This window comes from Embiotoca jacksoni, unplaced genomic scaffold, assembly GCF_022577435.1.
Source record: "Embiotoca jacksoni isolate LCO1_2020_lvr unplaced genomic scaffold, fEmbJac1.0.p SCAF_27, whole genome shotgun sequence".
In the NCBI taxonomy this organism is placed as follows: Eukaryota; Metazoa; Chordata; class Actinopteri; family Embiotocidae; genus Embiotoca; species Embiotoca jacksoni.
Window position 1 is genome coordinate 6,295,383 of NW_027185378.1, and position 19,993 is coordinate 6,315,375.

Here is a 19,993-nt window from a genome sequence, read left to right on the forward strand (position 1 = left end):
GTCTTTTGTTTTGAAAGTTTGCCAAATAACTTTTTAATAATGTCAATACATGACTTTATATGTCTTTATGTGCATGCCTAATTTACAATATTGGCACAGACTAATGGAAAAATAATGAATTAAGTTTTCTGCACAAAGTCATCTGTGATTGGTGTACAAATATTTTTACATCATCTTTTAAGTCTTGTTTTCAAAAATGATCTTTACTGATTAATAGGATATCTAAGAATGCTTTGGGTAACAATCTATTAATTCTTTGATATGATACATAGAATTTACACCGATGTCAGCAACCAGGATTACTTCCCATTTATTAAAAAATTGTTTTCTGTCCACTTAAAATGATTTTAAATTAACCTTTAAATGTATATAATACTATATGCATTACTGCGATTTAAAGGGGACTCCAGGTCGTTGCAGCCTTCTTCCTGACCCTGTAACATCCCCAGTTAGGTTGCATGCGTGCACCACAATAATGAAAAAGAAAACGAAGCTGATCATGATTGAAGGTAGGCAACACAGAGTACAAAGGAAATATATGTGCATAATCATGTTCAAGCCCTCAGTTAGCCACAATGCAGTTGGCGTGTTTTGAATAATTGAGCTGGGCGAGCTGCTGTCTCCACACATTTTACTGGCGCTTTTTAAAAGGGATGGAAATAAGGGATGAATACTTAATGGTTGTGATCTGTGGAATTGCTGGAGCTGTTTTCTGCAGTACCGTATTCATCCGCTGCAAGATGTTCAACTTTGAAGCTTGTAAATGGACAGTGTTTCTTTTATCCGGAGATGCTGGTAGCGAGCTCAAAGTTGTGCACACACAACCTGGCATTAACTACGACCTACCAAATTGCCTCTTGGTGAAAAAATAAGAACATTTGATGGCTGCCTTCGCTGTTTAGTCGTAAAACATTTGGCAACAGTGACAGCCTTTAAATGGTTGTTGAAACCATCTAGGAGCTACTTGTAGTTTCTGCTAATATTTCAAGCTTTTTTAAATTGATTTGTTCTTTTAGATTGTTTTGAAATTACAAAGTTCAGCTCTTTGCAAGGTTTTTCAAGAGGATTTAGGTCAAGATTCATTGCTGCCCAGTTTAAAACAGTCCATATTTTCATCGTGAAACAGTTTTTTGTTTTGCTGGCCAATGTCCTGCTGACAGACCCAAGACCTTCACATCAAACCTGCTTTTCTTACACGTCACTCTAAAATGCTTTGATGATCACCTGATTTCATCATTCCTTTGATACATTCAATTCCTCCAATATCAGAGACACAGAATCCACCCACAGCATGATAGAACCTGCACCATGTTTTTGTTTTATTATGAACTTCATTTCGAGGCCTACAAACAAATTGATTCACTGGGTTCCCAAAGAGCTGCACTTTTGTTTCATCTGCCCGAACAACATTCGTCCAGAAAGATCGTGGCTTATCTTTTGAGAACATGTTGCTTTTTTGTTACTTTCATTCAAATGTAGTGTCCTCCATCGCCCATTAAACTGAGCGTGGTTTAGAGTGTGACATATTGTACAGGCTGAAACCACAACTCAAGGTTGTTCCAAGTCAGGCAGGCTGAAGGTCTTCAGATGTCCCGAGTGCTGTTTTTTTCCCCCCACTTCCCTCATTGAGTTTCTTCTTAGCACTGCATCCTGGATGAACCTTAAAAGTTTTACGGCTAAAACTTCTTGATAATACCATGAACAGTTGAAATACGATTTCGAGATCTTTAGCGATGGCCTTTTACGCTTTTCAATTCTATTTTCTGAGAACAGCATTTCTGATGCTCTGTGTTTACCACTGTTAAAAAGAAGCTGGAAACAATCAGCCCACTTTTATACAATAAAGCCATCATTGCTTAGTTAATTCCGACCATGTGAACCCTGAAAATTAAGTAATTGAGTAATATTTGTTTATTCTTTTGCCAATAATTCTGTCCAGCAAACATTTTCTGTCCCTATGTTTTATTTCAGTGGAGGAAATAATTGTGGCTGTTGTCCAGTAATGTCCTTTTGACACGTTATTCAATATTCTGATTAGAGTTGCATTACATAACATACAAATGTATTTATCTGTGTTGTAAGTTGTGTACTTGCAGAGTTGCCAATAGTTCTGACCAGGACTGCAGAATAAGCACAAGTACAGCTACTATCAACAGAGTTGTATCAGTACTTTATATTTATACCTGTGTTCTGTATACAATGATACCCACTAAGGAATAATGAATGGCCTTTATGGTGTACATGAGGAAATAGGACTGTGGCTGTCATTACTGACCGTTGCCTTGTCCTCTAGATTGTATGTAGGTTTGACTGTCATTAAGTCAAAAATATTCTTTGGTTCTATTTTGGTCGATGTGAGAAACAAAATGTGACTTTAATGCACACAGTGTCAGTCACTAGCATGATGTCTCTGGCCATCACTGGCATGTGACTGCAGAGCACAGTGCACCCTGCTCCTCCCCCGAGGCTGATATGTGGCGGCAGTAAGCCACATTAGACCTCTTACTAATGAGAACATCAAGAGGCAATGGAGGCCTTGGCAAGGCAATTGGCACAAAAGACAATACTTAACATTTAGATCAAGAAAAATCTGCACTAATCAGGGATTCGTTCAACACATTAGCTCTTTCTATTGTCAGAGGGGAGTTTTTTTTTTTTTTTAACAATATGCAGCAGTTGTTGAGAGGTAAAAACTCAAGGAATATTCACCCACTCAATCAAACTGTGCAAAAAAAAATATCTGCCAAAAGCTTCTTTTGTGACACTAATCGAGGTTGATTAAAAATGAGTCACCTCTGTCATACTAGAGAGATTTTGAATCCGGACACTGCGGCAGAGACAAAAAAACGATTTGAATATGTGCCCTTTCTGTACTCAAGAGGTCATCTCAATTCCATGTCTGCCCCCAATGTCTCCTGCCAAAGACAGTGTGAATATGATTACACATTGATTTCTTGCTCTCACATACAGAATAGAGAAGCACAAGTTGGTGCTCAGAGCTGACTGGCAGGAGGAGATATCTAGTAGGATGCTGTTTGGTAGAGCAGTTGATTTGTTTGTTTGTAATAGAGTGGCCTTAAGGCTGTCTGTCATCTGCCAACTCAGGGAGTCATCGGGATTTTCTTTGCGGGTCTGTGCATTATAGGATTCAGGATAAATAGGCAAAATGTAGAGGTAGCTTGGCTCTGACTTAAAGAAGCTAATGTTGTTATCCTACATTCTGGTTTTAATGTTGGGCGTTAAAGGAAGCTCTGTCCGTATAGCTCCCATTCTTTGCATTTTATAACAGTGGTTCTGTAAGACTCTTGGAGAACATACTATTTGTGTGCACCATGGAATTCTCTGTTATTCATTAATTTCCAATTTTTCGTTGTTTAACTGTCCTAATGAGCAGCCAGCATGTGATTTATGGTCTCACAATGACTGGCAGTCGATTGATTCTGTGTCGGTTACTTTTCAGCCAACTGTGAAGTGGCACTGTTCTTTTTGCTCACTTGCTTTATGTCTGTTCTTTTGGGAAGAAAGCGAAAGCAACAGAATGAGGCAAAGGGAAGAGTGCCGTTGGTGGGCACCAGAACATAGCTGCCCAAAAGCTTTAGAGCGTGTTCTGCAATGCCTCAATGAGGCCCTCTGGGAATATCTTCCTGATCCCCTTGATAAGGACAGAAAGACCTGGGTGGACTCTCTCCTTGCACAGTCCAGGAGATAAAAACTGCTAATGAACACTGTAGGTGATCCTTATTTATTTGAAACTCCCTATGAACTTTCTCAAAGTTTGATTTAAAATGAGCCTGAAGAAAACTTGTTATTGCATGGTTGCCTGCACCTCTACCCGGTGAGATTGCATCGGGACAGATCAATGGTCCACTTGCCACGCAGACAGGGAAGCCATCCAATGCCTTTTTCTGCACCCAGAACCACTTCTTATCTGAGCAAATAATTATGAACCATTACTTTGGATGAGAGGCAATTTGTTCTACTTATCCGTTTTGGAGCTGAAATGTAATAGCCCTGGCATTTGAAGCAAGACTGTGCTTTGGGTTTGGCTCCTCCATCTGCAATCTGACCGTTAAGCATGGCCAAACCAGGATACGGGGAAAAAATGGTTGCCTCCATGGCAACAAACTTGGCCTGTCGGACCTGTGTGTGTCTGTGCCTAAAAAAAGAACAGTGAGGCATTAAAAATGTAACAGTTGTCGTACATGTAAAAAAAAGCTAAACTTGGCTCACCCGGCAAAGTTTGAGCACAGATTAAACCAACGTTGCAAACATTGTTTGTTAGACGCTGAAATTTTGGACCCCTGACCTTTTGTCCTTTACAAACCCTCTTTTCATGCATCTTTCACGAGACACATTCTGCCGTCTGAAAGTAAAAACATGCAGGGCTAGATTGTCCGTGCGCGTACAATAACCTAAGAAATGCCATAAAACGTGTTGTGGCACAAAACTGCTTGACATGATTTCTGACTCCTAACATATTGGCAAACACTTGGCTACTCAGTCAATATGGAGATGGAATAGATGATGAAGTACTTAAAAGTACACATTGCACAATGCTACACGGTATATTGTTGTTGTAATTGAATGAAAACCGAGGTGCCAGATCCAGCTCCAACATCTTGTCGGGAAAAAGCCTATTTGCTACGACATAGAGAACGTAATACGTATCAGCTACCTTAAAAAGGAAGAAAGATCCATTTTTGTGACTGCACACCAGAAAAATTGACAACAAACCTTACCTATTTGTCTCTCTCTTTTCTTTCCCCCATCGTATTCTGTTTTAGGATGTTCTTCATTAAAGCTATAGTAGGACTAGATATCTCTCGCATCACTGATATGTCAAGGGTTCCTCTCTGCTCCATACACGCTCCTTAATAACATCTCCAAAGCGCAACTTATCTAATGTAATCAGGGCATGTTATTGAAAATGCAGCTTATGCCAGGGGAACCAAGAGTGCCTGCAGGTTTGAAGTTAAATATATAAAAGGCTCATTTCCAGAGGGAGCGATTGTGACATCAGATGAAATATGTGAGGACAGTTTACTTACCTCAAGTTTACTGCATGCTTCCTATTGTACACGCATTTTAACAAGAAGTTAAAAAGTCATTACAACGAGATCAGAAAAAGGTAATTGACTATTAAATACACCATACTGTGGCAGGTTGAAGTCAAGGTGGGCCGAGCATCCTTTGCAGATTCAAGGTTAATAGGTCAAACTGTACTGAAAAACATCCTCTTTGGCATATAGCCAAGGGAACCGTGGTTTATAAAGAGGAAGCTATTCTGAGAGGTGATGCTCTGATTAGCATGGTAACATGAAAACACCTTTGCTAGTGTTGAAGGTTAAGGGGCAGGTGTGGTAATGGGTCTATGTGTTAAAAAGCATGCCACACTAAATCTTTTACACAGTGAATGCAATGCTGTTGTGACCTTTGTGGCTTAAAATGTTCATGTCTTTTCATTGCAATTTTCCAGTTGTAGTCTCTACTCATCTTTGATGTAGCATAAGACAATAGTGTGTTGTCAAGTGACCTACCATACTGGAACAATATGGAAACATCATGCAGCAGTTGTAAGGTGGCAATGTAGTAAAACATTTTTTTTAAAGTAACAACTATCCCCGCCAGCTCTCAACCTCATTGTGTAGCATCCTTACACAGACGCTCATCTTACTTCAGGTCGTGATTCAACAGTATAGTGGACTATGGCTTCCAGATGACAGGAAAGATTTGTGCCAGATTGCATCTACCGGTGGATCACAGACATCCTGACAAACAATTTGGCAGGTGTGGCCGGGAAAACATCTATCAAACATTTAGACTGTTAGTACTGGAGTACCTCAAGGTTGTGCTCTCTCACCACTTCTCTTCAGTCTCTGCATAACAACTGCGTCTGGTGCTTGAATGCTCAAAAGACTGCAGAGATAGTGGCGGACTTCAGATGCAACCCCTTCGCCCCAACATCAGTGGCTCTTTGGTTTCTACTGCGGAGTCACTTAAGCCCAAGGAATTGAACCTGCCACAGCCAATGATGATCCAGTTCCACACAGCGACCATCGAGTCCGTCCTCTTCCACAGTAGCCCTCTGGTTTGAACCCTTCATATCACAGGAAAGAGACAAACTCCTACCTGAGGACAGCGGAGTGGATCATCTGTAGACTGTCATTTACAACAGCAGGGTCACAGTGCACTGGCAGGATTACTGCTGACCCCGTCTCATCCTGGACATCCCCCCGTCTCATCAGCTCTTCCAGACACTCCAATCTGGTAGCAGCTCAGGGGCATCAAGGCCAGCACAACGAGACATGCCAGCAGTGTTTTCCCCAGAGCATGGCAGTCATTAAAAACAGTGGAGAGTCTGCACTTCAAACAAAACTGAATGGAGCTCTTTTACTGGCCCCACTCTCATGGACCATAATGCATCGTTGCACAATGTTCAAATAACTCTATAATATACTGTAAATAACAGATTTTAATTATATATTTCCTCTGTTCATAAGTACACATTTACATATCCAACACATTGCCTCTTTTATATTTACTCTCTTAGCTTTGCTCTATTTATTATATTATTTTATTTATCCTTTTTTTTCTGAAATATCTTACTTTCCTTGTATATATCTAAATTATCTATTACAAAATAGTGATTTAAAGAAAAAAGAAAAAAAAAAGAAAACAATATTAATGGTTATGAGTAAAGTTGGACCCTAAGACTCCCTTCAGTTGTTGTTCCTTTCAGCCCGCATTTCTCAGAACCACCAGTCCATTTGATAACTTGCTGCTAATGAGCTGCTAAAGATTAGTTGAAGCTTTTCTCTTTTCTTCAATGAGTAAACCTTGAGGTTTTTTTTTTGTTTTTTTTTTGGGAGGGTGGGCGAGAGGTTACTGCATCATTAAGATCCAACAGGCATTGAACAGCCACTATTTAAATGCACATTCTAACCTTGAAGTCTCGGCCCAAATGAGCTGGCTGTATTCGTTCCGTCTTTGTTGTCAAGCATGTTGTCAGAGGATCCGACGATCGTTCCATTGTCAATAATCCAGCAAATGGCCCACCTTCAACCCGGCTTCTTTAATGAACTGCCGTGCTTTATAAGACCAAGGTCAACAGAGTGTATTGACGTTCGATTGAGTTCACCACTTTTTACTTTGCCGTGTTGTTTCAATAATGCATTACCACCCCGCCCAACTAAATGAAGTAGTGTGAAGCACTGAAAGATGAAGAACACGGCTTAATGCTGAAGCCCTCATGCGTCTTTTCGTGGCCTCTAGCTTCATCAGCTCCTCACTTCATCAAAGGCTGACACTCTTCCTGGCAAACTATCTCCTGGGATAATAATTACCTGTGTAAGCTCGGGAGACGCTGTCATTCTCTATTCTCTCACTGTCACGTGTTTAATGAACTACAGTTAAAAGACAAATACAACAGAAGGAAGCAATTACAAGTACAGCGTACCTTTCAAAGACAAAAAAAAAAATCTCATTATGCCAATGTTCATTCTTATGTAATTAGAATGCAGTCTGAAGACTATCCAATTAGTATTCTTGGGCTACATTGTTGACATCTTGATGTTTGTTGTGTTGTATATGAATGCAGGAGTGTATTGTTTTGCAGCTGAGCCTATCGACTGTAGTTCCTATTCTCTGCCTTAAGGGACAAGGAACCTAGAATAATCCACTGTTTCTTATAATAAAGAACCTTACAATAGAAATAGAAACTAAAACCCTGGTAAATCAATTACTCCTGCATTTATTTGCTATAAGGCCACAGAAGTGGATTTCTTTCTCTTATATAGGTAGACCTATTTTAACTGTCAGATGCTCCTCCCTCAGCCTTGAATGGATCATCGATCCTTAAAGGTCAGATCAATTGGTTTCTTGAGAGCCAATGTTTTCCATACTCAAACCCATACCCGTGTCCCGCCTGGTGCCAAGATATCTGTCTTTACTCAATCAATCAGCGTATTGATCCTGACCTGCGCATGATTGCAATGAGGATGTGTGTCTAATGTTGAAGTAACCTGCCTAAAACCAGCATTCATCCATGGAATTACCTGGACTTGGCTAAATTGTGTGCTTGAGCTCGGCCAATTTGTACGATTGAAGTCAACTCGTGCTATCAGGAGTTCAGGGAACTTCCTGAAGGTCTGTGGTGAAATGATGTTGGCCTATTATGTGGCTGCAGGGCGGTTATGAGGGTCTTCCACCAGGACTACAGCTGCGTGCCTATGATTTAAGCTCCCTTGATGGTGTCATACTGAAGGCTACACACACATACACACACATTGACAACATGCAGCACACATAGTCATTGTGTGTGGCAGTCCAAGACTCCCCCGTGGCTGTGATCACACACATTTCTGTTTCGCCGTCGCTGTGAGTGGAGGCTCTGATTTATCCACCATCTCGAACAGGGTTCTACCTTTGCTCTCGTTCTCCTGCTGGTCTTTGATGCATCTCACATCCGAGTTGTGAGTTTCCAAGTTGGCTTGCAGGATTCATTCCCTCACTTTTTCACACTACTCACTCGAAGCAAAGATTAAGACGAATAAGCTCAGTGACAAATGTTACCCCTCATAATCACTCATTCTTTTCTGGTTTACTGTCAGCAACAGCAACATCATTGCCAATCCTTCTTTGGTACATTAAACCTAAACGAAGCCCGAGAAAATTCTACATTTTTGAACCTATCAAGTGTTTCTTGTGCATTTTGGATCCTTTCAGTTAAACGCACACATCTGTGGATGGGTGTCACTGCTGTTTGCATGTAGTGTATCAAAAGCAAAATAAATGCATGAGGAGAAATAGGGAGAGAAAAAAACAAGCTGTCTTGTTCAAATACTATTGTTTTATGATATCAGAATGCAACACCTATGCAAACTAATATTTCACACAGTACATTTTAAGATCATTGTGGTGGGTGTTCAGACTGCATGTTAGTTTAGTTTGAAACTGTCCCAAAAGGTTCTGGCTTCCATTCCGGTCTCCTCTGTGGTGTAATAACACCACTGATAAGAAATGTGGAGGTAGGGAGATAATAAGCGTCAGAGAAATGACGCAAAAATATGCGTCAACTTATGTGTCCTAACTTATTAGCATAGTAACATGATGGCACTACAGCTGGTTACGGGTTTAGTTCAAAGCATTTGATATTGGAGGGCTTTATTGACCCTACAATATGAACAAAAATTTCACATCATCTAAAAGCAAACCGCAGCATGAATATTTAAAGACAATGGTCAAGATGAGTTTGGGCTGAGGAGAAAGTCTCATATAGTTAGCTGCCTCTGTCCTGCTGCTATAAACCCACTAGTAGTTTCCAGGCCAACATTTCGAAACACACATTCTCTGTGAAATTGCCATCCTTAATGTTTTTTGTGATGCCAAGTCCCTTTGTGGTTGACATTAACTCGCTTATTTCAGAGAATTTCTAAATTAAAATTGATTCTTTTAAAGATGCCCCATAAGGCTCTTCCCTGTTTATATGTATGTTTGTATATGTATGCATATATAAAGAGGTTATGTGCATATATAAATAGGTATACATACATGTGCACAGACCAGGGGGTAAACTACAACCCTGTTTCCAAAAAAGTTGGGATGCCGTGTAAAATAAAATAAAAACAGAATGCAATCATTTGCAAATGATGTAAACCAATATTTAATTATAAAATTGACTGAAAACAACATATCCAATTTTAAAACTGAGAATTTTTGTTTAATGAAATGTATATGCTTATTTTGAATTTGATTGCTGCAACACGTTTCAAAAAAGTTAGGACAGGGGCATATTTACCAAGATTTCACTGTTTCAATATTGATCTGGCCTTTCTCATGGAGTTTCAGAACAAAAGGGAGAGAACTTGGAAATGAGCATAATATATCTCCCTTTAATTTAGCCACAGTTTGTGTTATACGGTTAAAAATGTTAAAATGATTATATTCTGAAATATTGCACAAATAATCCACACAATAATAGGCCAGCAGAGGCCTTTCTTTTGATAATTTGTAGTCAATATAAAACCATTAAATTATATATACTATGTAATTTTTTTAAGAACTACCTTTTCACTTCAGGCACTCCTAATTTTGACTGAATGTAGCCGGAGAAGTGCTTCTTGCCAGTTCCTGAAAGTTGGTGTGCATAAATGAGAATTACGGTTATAATGGAAACTTTGTTTGTGTGGGTTATTTGTGTTTGGCTCAGCAAACGATGATTAAAATTAGTTAACAGGAAAAAGAACTCTTGACTTAAAAAATTAAAACTGTGCCTCCCTCCATTGTTGAATTACATGGTCATGGTTGATTTAATTAAAATCATGAGTTTGTGTGCATGTGCCTTTGTTTACGTGTGCAAGCACACAATTCATTTGTCTCACTTCACTGGTTTGTTATTCACTGTCGTCAACTTCTCCAAAAAAAGTCTAATGCTTTTTAGAGACAGCTTTTCCTCCCTCTGAGCTCCTTGGCAGATTATTTATTAAACACCCAAATCAACACAAAGTATGATGCTCGTTCTTGTGTTAAAGGGGCCATGCTGTTTTCTTCTGTTCCTGCAACAGCAAAGAGCATTATTTTTATTTTAAATATTGTATAAACTAAGAATCCCACCATCCCAATACCCCCTTTTTATTATTATTATTATTATTATTATTATTATTATAATTATAAAGCAGGTCCAAGTGTTCCATAGATACTGTCAAAGTGTCAAAATACTTAGTGGATGGAAAAATCCAACTTGCAATGTCACAAACTCACACTCATATCTTATATCCAGCCGCTGCACAGCCCTCCATACTTTTATACAGACTAAAACTGAACAGTCATTCTGTTACATGGAGCTAACAAGCTACAAGACCAAAGAAAACCTGTAGCTCCCCTGGGCATGCATCACTCCTAAAAGAGTCAGCCAATCAGAGTGTCACTGATATCAATGCGCCCTAAAGCACAGAGACAAAACAGCCTGTTCTTGGTAGAGCTCCAGAGAGATGATTAACGGTAGATGTACAACTAAATTCAGATATTTTTCGGCAGTTAAAGTGACTAATAAATATCGTCTTAAGGATGCCAAGTCTGCAAATATACAGTGAAAGAGTTAAGTACCGGATCTTTACATATGGTAAAGTACAGCTGGATTCTCAAACATGTATGTTAACATCTGGATGGATTTAGCTCAAAGATGTTATAGTTTATCTCTGTAGTTTGTTCAGGATCTCAGAAGTTACCGAACAATATTGATTCAAATATGCACGGTATCTTCCTTTAAAGTCAACTGTGTTGAAGATGAGAAAAGTCTCTGTTCTTTTCTAGCCATAAGACAACAATATACAGTGACCTCACTGGTGTTAATAAATTGGCTTCACAGTGCCAACAGGGTCTGTGTCAGATATCACAGCGGCTGACTTACAGCTGCATGAGTGAGTATCTGTGCCTCAGTTGGGATTTAAGAACAAGACCATTTTACCGATGCATGACAAGCTTGACAAATGCTTTCGAGAGTTTGAGAAACGGTAACCAAAATTTATCATATCCCATGTATATTAAGAAGGTGTAGCAGCAGCAGCAGCAGCAGCAGCAGCATTAACGCTCCTCTGCGTCTACCAAAGAGACATTCAGGGACAGTGCTGATCTCCAGGTCACAACAACAGCGACTAGTTCACCACGTAAAACGCAGGAGAAAAGACTGGATGGATTGTATAGTAATGTGTAGTAAATGAGTCCACTGCTGGATTTTTACGTCGTAAAGTAAACCAGAAGTGTTTCAACATGTTCACGTCTCAGGTGTAAGCGGTGCTGACAAAACAGATTGCTGCTGTTTTCGTGCGGTGCTCCAGTGATCTGACCTCAAACCAGGGTTCCCAGCTGGAGCTCAGTGTAATCTGGACACTTGTAAATGTATCCTACTCATCCCTTTGCACTGCTCTCCTTTTACTAAATGAATTCAGACACGCCTACATTATAGAAGGACCCACAGGCATTTCAGCAGCAGGCAAAGAGTACATTTTGATGTTGAGGTGCGGGTGTAAGTCTTGTCCGGTCTGAGTACGGGTTTCCCTCGCAGCCCCTGCGCTGTGCGAGCTGCACACGTTCACAGTCCTGTTTACTTCTCGTGCTTAGTCAACTGAATTGAAGACAGCACGGCTCCTTTGCCTCTGGCTTTAACTCAGCGCAGTCTCATGGAGTCTTTCACTGCACTTCAGGATTAATCTCAAACAAATAACTTCAAAAGAAGGTGAAACTAACCATCTGATATCCAGATGGCACCAGTCATTCAGTAATCGTATTGCAATTTTTTTCCATATTTCTGGGGAGGGGGGGGGGGGTCAGTCATTGCTCGATAAACCCCTTCAACATCTGGCATGCAGGGGAGAATGGTGATCTGCAAATAAATACAAAACATTTTGTAATAACAATAATGCAGTTTTTGCTTACTAGTCAATATTACGCAGAGAAATGTGTGCACTTAAACAAATTACTGTATTCCATCTGTTAAGCAGTTTTTTGCCTTTTTAGTTTTTTTTATTAAAGGCAAAGTAAAGAAAATGAAGGTCATTTTACAGAACTAACAGAAGAGTAACCCTGTAATATCTTGTACTATTTACTTGGCACATGCATACCAGTGCCTGTTTGCAGAAAGCAGTGAAGATTTTCTTTTTAGTAGTTATTTTTATGAGCTGCCACAATCTGTTTAAGATATTTCTTGGAGGGACAGGAATCTTTAGCAGTGTCATGATTTAGAGATTATTGGTGTTATGATTCATATCAGAATTGATTCACAATTCAGACTGATACTTGATCAACAAATAGAAAGAAGGGCTCCTGACTCAGGTTCACTGCATAGCAAACCAGTCCTGCAAATGAAATGTGCGTAATGGTTGAGCTAACTGGTATTGAGAGTCACTGTCCGACCAACAGTAAAAAAAAAAAAAAAAAAAAAAGTCAAAAGGTGAATGGGAGTATGCTTCTTTTTTGATTTTAGTTACTTTTAAAAAGGTATGTATGAAAATGAAGTTAACTTGGGAGCATCTTTAAATCTTCTTCCTCTGTGAAAATGATAAAATGAAAGTATAATTTACTGTCCAACAGCATTGGCTCAATGTGTGTTCAACTGTCTGTTATGTGGTGAGGTGGAAACGGATCCAAACGCAGGCACACGGACTCGGGCAACAGGCAGGATAAGTTCAAAACGGTGTTTATTGGGTACAGAGGTGGTACCTAAAGTCCAAGTCTTTCTCCCGAGTCGGGAGGGAAACTCCACCGACTCTCACCGGGGGCGAAGCCAGCTGGTGCGAACCTGCACCAGCTCTGGTCCGGGCAATATCTGGGAGGGTGCCATAGACACAGCAGCAGGCAGACAGACAGGCAGGCTGAACGCAGCGTCGGGGCGAGGCTTTGCTGGGGGACTCCCGAGGTCCTCCACAGCGAGAGGCAACAGACTGGGCACTGGAGTGACCGGGCAGCACGGACTGTAGCGCTGACTGGTAGCGCTGACTGAAAGCAGAACGGGAGCAGGAACAGGTACCGGAACGGGAACGGAGTGACTGGCGACAGATAGTGGACGACTGGTAGTCAACCTCTCACTGGCAGCAACTAGCAGTATGGACCATCGCTGAATGACTGCAGACACTGGGTTCATATAGACCAGTGAGGTGATTAGTGGAATGAGCCACCCGCAGGTGGTGATTGGGGAGAGTGGTGGCAGCTGCTCAGTCCGGTGAGGGGTGTGGCCATGGGAGGTGACAGGAGGCGGGGAGAGGAGGACACAGAACACATGGGGAAACAATAACAAACACACAGGGGAATGACAGCACACATGAGGAGAAGTGATTGGGGACCAAACAGAGGGAGACACACCAGGGTCAGACAGGGATCCGGACACTGTCTTGTTAAAGGAATGTGTGCAGAACAACCTCTTTGCTGTGACGCCAGCACAGGGTAAAATTAATAAATTAGTACTACAGTCTCACAAAGTTATATATGAATCAATTATAACCAAAATATGTCAAAATGTTGGTCGTTTTTTTTTTTTTTTACAATGGACCAGTAAATAATTATTGTATGTACACCGTCCGGTTGCTGCTCTATGGCCTCACAGCTGAGTTTCTTCTCTTAACATTTTTGCAATATTAATACAAAAAACTATTTTTGTCATTTGTAATACAACTAAGAACGGCGGAACATAAAAGTTGTGATTCATATTTACTAACTTCCTGCACCCTCACAAAGATAGGGTACAATATAGCAGGAATAGGGTGAAGATGCTATGGTGTGTGTGTGTGTGTGTGTGTGTGTGTGTGTGTGTGTGTGTGTGTGTGTGTGTGTGTGTGGAGTCTGCCCAGGCCAAAGCACCAATATTTCATCACTCTTACAAAAACATAACAGAGAAAACGGGACCAAGCCGATAATGCAAAGTAAAACGAGCCAAAAAGTATTATCCAGTCTGAGGCAATGAAAGTGGCAAGAAATAATTAACAAAGTCAGTTGACAGCTAAAAACTACCCACAGTTGAAAGAAAAATTATCCTCATTTTTATTTATATTATTGTTTAATGTTTTTAGCGCAAGAGAGAGCCTTGAAATGTAATATAAAGCAGAGTGAAGGTAACATTAGTTTTGCTCTATGGGAATGTTTGAAAGCATGTTTTGACCTCCATTAAAATGTATGGCTATTCTTCTGATTAATACACAACATTCGTTCCTCGGCTGTTTGAGTCATGTTAAGTACGTGTCCTTAAGCACATTTGTTAATGGCACCGGCTCGGTAACAACAACAAAGCAATTGCGTGTAAGGTTGGAACGTGTTTGAACATGTTCCTTTGATACAATGATAGCATCCCGTATGTGCTTTGTGGGACAGCATTGAATGCTACATCTATATTATATCTAAGCATCTTGCTCTATGTGAGAGAAAGAGAGCAGAATCAGCAGACAGAGAGATGAAGGCGCCCAGAATAAGTCAAAAACAGATACTGAGTGAGAAGGAGACAGATCAGTCAGTAGAGTTGGAGACATCCACAGAGGAAAAGATCTTTTGAAGGACACAGAAACTCAAAGATGGGTCCATAAATAGACCAGAAGCCCAGACGAAACTCACCGCAATGAACAAAAAACCAACTTGTCAACTCGTTAAGTCAAAAATTTTAGAGCTTGTCAAGAAAGGTTGATCTCAAATAGCCATATCTAACAGCAATCGTATTTCCCTTAAACCTGATGTTCCAGTAAGACTGTTTGATTGAAGAACAATAGTCAAAATATATTATACCAGTTAAAAGGTATAATTTGTAAGAGCTAGATCCCATTTGTGAATACCATTTTGTACATTAGAGTGCGGCGGTAAGTCGCTCTAGCATCCGATAGTCTGCAGCCTGTTCGGTGTTACACGGACATTTGTGACCCAGCAGATTCTGTGACTGAGAGTGTTGGCTAGTTTGGTCAGGTTTAGGCATGAGGGGTGAGGGTATGAATATCAGGGCAGATCACAGAGTCTGATGGGTGACAGATTTCAGTGAAACAGCAGCTCTCTATAGGGATCAGTCGAGCCCCTCGTGTATATCATGCCAGCTTTTTTTTTTTTCCTTTTTAGGAAGATCATAGTGGCAAAAAACAGCAAGGCAAGAATGGGACGACAAATGTTGACAGAGTTCTTAAAAGATGATGGAACACAGTCATAAACATTCCCCTGTTCAACTTTTTTTGAGATTTGTTGCTGACATCAAATTCAAAATGGCCATATATTTTCCAAAAACGATAACATTTCTCAGTATCAACATTGAATATATTGTCTATAATTATTGTCTATCTCGTGATTTGCAAATCATCACACAACACCCCGACCTTTTTGGAAACAGGGTGGTATGCATGCTACCCGTCACACTAAAATGTGCATCCTTTTATTACCATAACATAAAAACATTTCAGCAAACAAACTGCTCACTATGACAGTTAGATCATTGGAACCCACACTGATTTTCAAGGCGCCATTCAAAATATTACTGGTCAACAGTGAACTCCAAATTATATATATTTTAATGAAGAAAATAGCAACAGAAGTATTGTATAATGGCTATACAATGGACTCTTAAAAGTTCAGTGTATAGGATCTAGGGGGAATCTATAGGCAGCAATTAAATATAATATTCATAATCATTTTTTGATGAGTTTATTATCTCCTAAATCTAAGAATTGTGTTTTCATTACCTTCGATTGAGCCCTTCATATCTACACAAACTCGTCCACGTGCCATATTGCCATCATTTTTGTGCAGTAGCAGCACCATTAACATGAATAACGCCATACCGTAGCCCATACTGGACAAACCAAACATGAGCTCTACACGGAGCCTTTCATGTTTTTGCCTTAAGTGACTTGAGGAGTATACAGTTGGTTGCAATCTGCAAACTCTCCTCTAGATGCCATAAAATCCTACACAATGCTGCTTTCAGGATATAGCAGCAATGCCAGGACAAAAGTCAGTAGTGTTTCTGGTAAACCTTAAAATGATTGAAAAAAATAATAAAATAATCTGCAGTTCAAATCACACTTGAAGTATTTCTGCCAGGATAAAATTAATTACACGGGGGAAAATCTCCTGTATGATGTTTCTTAAAGATTATACCGTGTTAATATTCTTTCATGCACTGTGTGCTGCATTATTTATGTCGTGTCAACTGCAGTCTAAGCTACTCTTTGAATTGGTGTTAAAATGTTGATAGGAGCATGTTTAGAGACCACTGTGCGGCATGGATCAGACAGGATCTGTTAAGATCAGAGCTAATCTGGCTGGATCAGAAAGGCAAGCTTACCACAGTCCACAGTGACAGATCTCTGATAGCTGGCAGTAGGCATACTCAAATGCTTGTGAGCGTGCACGTACTGACTCACACGGACAAGCACACAAACAGACCCAAAAAACATCAATGCTCAATAGTCATTTGGGGTTGGAAAGCTAATAACAGAAGCAATAGGCAATGTTGTGTGTACTCAGCTGCTAAGTTAAAGCAAGGTCAAAATCTGATGACGATAAGATGACAAAAAATTTCCTCTTTTCAGAATCTCATTGAAATTCTCATCCAGTGGGAAGATAAAATGTGTGAAAGAAAACATGAAACATGATATTGGAACAAAAGCCCTGCATATCTGTGTCAGTAACTCTGTTCTGAATTAAATATGCACTGTTTATGCAGACAGTACACACAAACATGCAGTGGTAACCAAGAATTACTGCACATGCATCAATACAAACAATATTCACAGACATGTACTTTGAACATATCTATGCAGTGAAGTCATTGATTTACTTTCTCTCCTTGTATTCCCACCTCTGTAGCTCTGTATCTCTGTAACCAAGCACCATCCTTCTTCTAGTGTTGTGGTGAATGTATATCCAAGATTTGATATTCACCCAGAGGAAATACCATCAGTGCTGTTGGAGCTGACTCAGCTCAAAAACGGTTTCTTTTTCAATGTTCTGATTTTTTTTTTTTTTTTTTTTTCATTATTCATGATAGCACAGGCAGCACAGTGATGGGAAATGATGTATCAGAAAAAGGGCACCGGGAAGGAGCCAGCTGAGCAAAAATGCTACGAAGATAATAAAATTATATTAAAATAAGAGAGACATTGTCAAAGACTGAATGAGATAAGTCTGGAAGAAGGATTAGGGGGACAGTGGGGAGTAGTCGAGGAAAAAGCAGAGATATGACGGGCCTGAGTCGTCTTCAGAGGAACCACATAAACCGGATGGGGAGCAGAAGAGAAATGGAGATGAAAGAGATTGTCTCTGATGCCGATAGACAGAAGAGATAACAAAAAATGTGCCTGGCATTTCATTAAGCCTCATTTATACCCCGAGTAATTCAGTTCTACTTTTCTGGTCTTCCACTAGTGAGAGAAAGTCGACCTGTTCCAGACTTATTGAGCAACTCTCTAACCCAGTTAAACGCGAGGGGTTTGCTCAGCAATGTTCTCCCAAAAAGACAAGCTGCTGACCTGACAAAACAAGTCGACTGAAACATCACTCATAACCTGAGCAAGATCCCGATTCATAAGTCTTTTAACTTCTCGCCATCCGTATTTGTTCTTTATGCTCATTCAGGAGCGAGAGCGAGGAATCGCAAAGTCATTAGCAGCGGAGCTTAATTGAATTAATTGAATCCTGCTTCATCTGACCACCTTTGTGAAGCTCCATATATAGAGAAGCTGAATAAATATAGAAAGGAAGTGCAAATAGAAAGTATTTTCAGTGGAGAGGGACAATAAGAAAAGTAGATAGTGTTGTTGTTGTTTCCCCCCCCCCCCCTTCCTACGTGAGTACATTGACGTCTTTCTTCCCTTCCTTGGTGTAAAATGAAAAGACTTAATGACCTCGGGATGGAAATTGCAGGCAGAAAACAAATGGCTTTAAGACAGCGGGGTTGGATAGGACTGACAAACTGCATGTATGTTCTGGAGGAAGGAGAGTAGCACCAGCTGCACAGTGAACTCTAACTGTTTAGAGTGATGCAGAAAAGAAATTAGTTCCCAGTTGTTCTCTGATGAGGCAGAGTTCAAGTGCTTTTGTTTGCATGTTTACTGAAACAACCCGACATCAACTGACACACAGATAAAGAGGCCGTGGCAGATAGTTTTTGGTCGTTCAGTCGGTCTTCAGATTGGCTGGAAGAACTAATGCTTCACAAACATCTGTGTCGAAGGTTACTGAGTTAATGAGGGCTCTGCAAACAAAAAGCCTCACGCTCCTCCATCCTCTAACAGCCTGTCAAACTATCAAGTTAATAGATGTTGAGTGTCAGTTGTTCTTTAAATGACTCAGAAAAACATGTCTTTATTGAGTTTTTGAACATAATCCAGAAATATAGCGAGTGTTGTCAGTCTTTGTTCTTTGAGTAGCTGAGGCAGAAAGCATCATTTTCATATTTCTTTGTTTTCATCCAGGATAGAGGGAAGTCGGAGGCCATTTAAATGCCGAAGCGATGCGCATGCAGTGTTTCTCCTACCATTCACTTGAAAGAAACAAAATACGAACACACTCAGCACTGCAGTTATGTCCAGTAACTACTATTTCTACCTAGTTCCTGTAAACCCGTTTCATTTCAGCTCTGTGAAAGTCGCTCATGCAAAAAAAATGCACTTTAAAAGCATAAAAGTTATGCTGTCAATAGACAAACCTCGACCTCAAACTGTTGGAAAATCAGATCAGAATATTTAAAAAGAAAATTTAAATACTCCCAGCCTGTATTTACTGAAAGTACAACCTCAATTCCAAATGAGTTTGAAAACTGTGCAAAATGCAAATAAAAACAGGATGTAATGATTTGCAAATCACATAAACCGATGTATCATCACAGCTTACATATCCAGCGATTAAGCATTAATAAACTCACGATTAAAAAGTCATCCATCTAAATTCCTTGTGCACCTCCTGTGTTGTGTCTGATGTAGCAGGCAGTGACGCTCGCGGTCAGGGTCGCAATTCTTTTCGCTCTGCCAGTTATTTCTCTCAGTCCTGGAGGTGGTCCAAATAAAAAGAAAGCCAAGGGGAGTCTTATTGAGGAATACAAATGTTCTTACTGCTGCTTTTAACTTAAACAGCAATCCCATGGATCTTTCGGGGATTTACGCTGTGAAAATTGTAATAAGATTCGGTCTCGGGCAAAGTCTCTTTAGGGGGGATGGAAATTTCACTTGTAGAACATCGCGAGTTCTATTTTCGGCAATGACTGTTTTGCATATTTATTTGCACAAGTCACAATCGGTGGTTATTGAAATCACAAATACCTGTTTTTGCAATCTTTTCGTAATAAATATGATAACTTAGAATCACCACGCAGACCACTTAGGCTGTTAGTGTTGTTAACTTCATTAGCTCTGAAGGAAAGGGAGGAACAGAGTTGGTTTATCGGTAGCAGAATGCTTTTTTTTTTTGTGTGTGAACAGGCTTTTTCTTATATTTTTCCCTTCTCTTATATTTGAAACTGTTTTTCGTACACCGTTTC

At 40.0% G+C, this 19,993-nt stretch overlaps 1 protein-coding gene across 3 annotated transcripts in view; it reads left to right on the forward strand.

Annotated features, from left to right (window-relative positions):
• The window catches only part of alk (ALK receptor tyrosine kinase), a 344,308-nt gene that overhangs the window by 161,765 nt on the left and 162,550 nt on the right, over positions 1 to 19,993 (forward strand). The gene's annotated exons all lie outside the window — the stretch shown is intronic.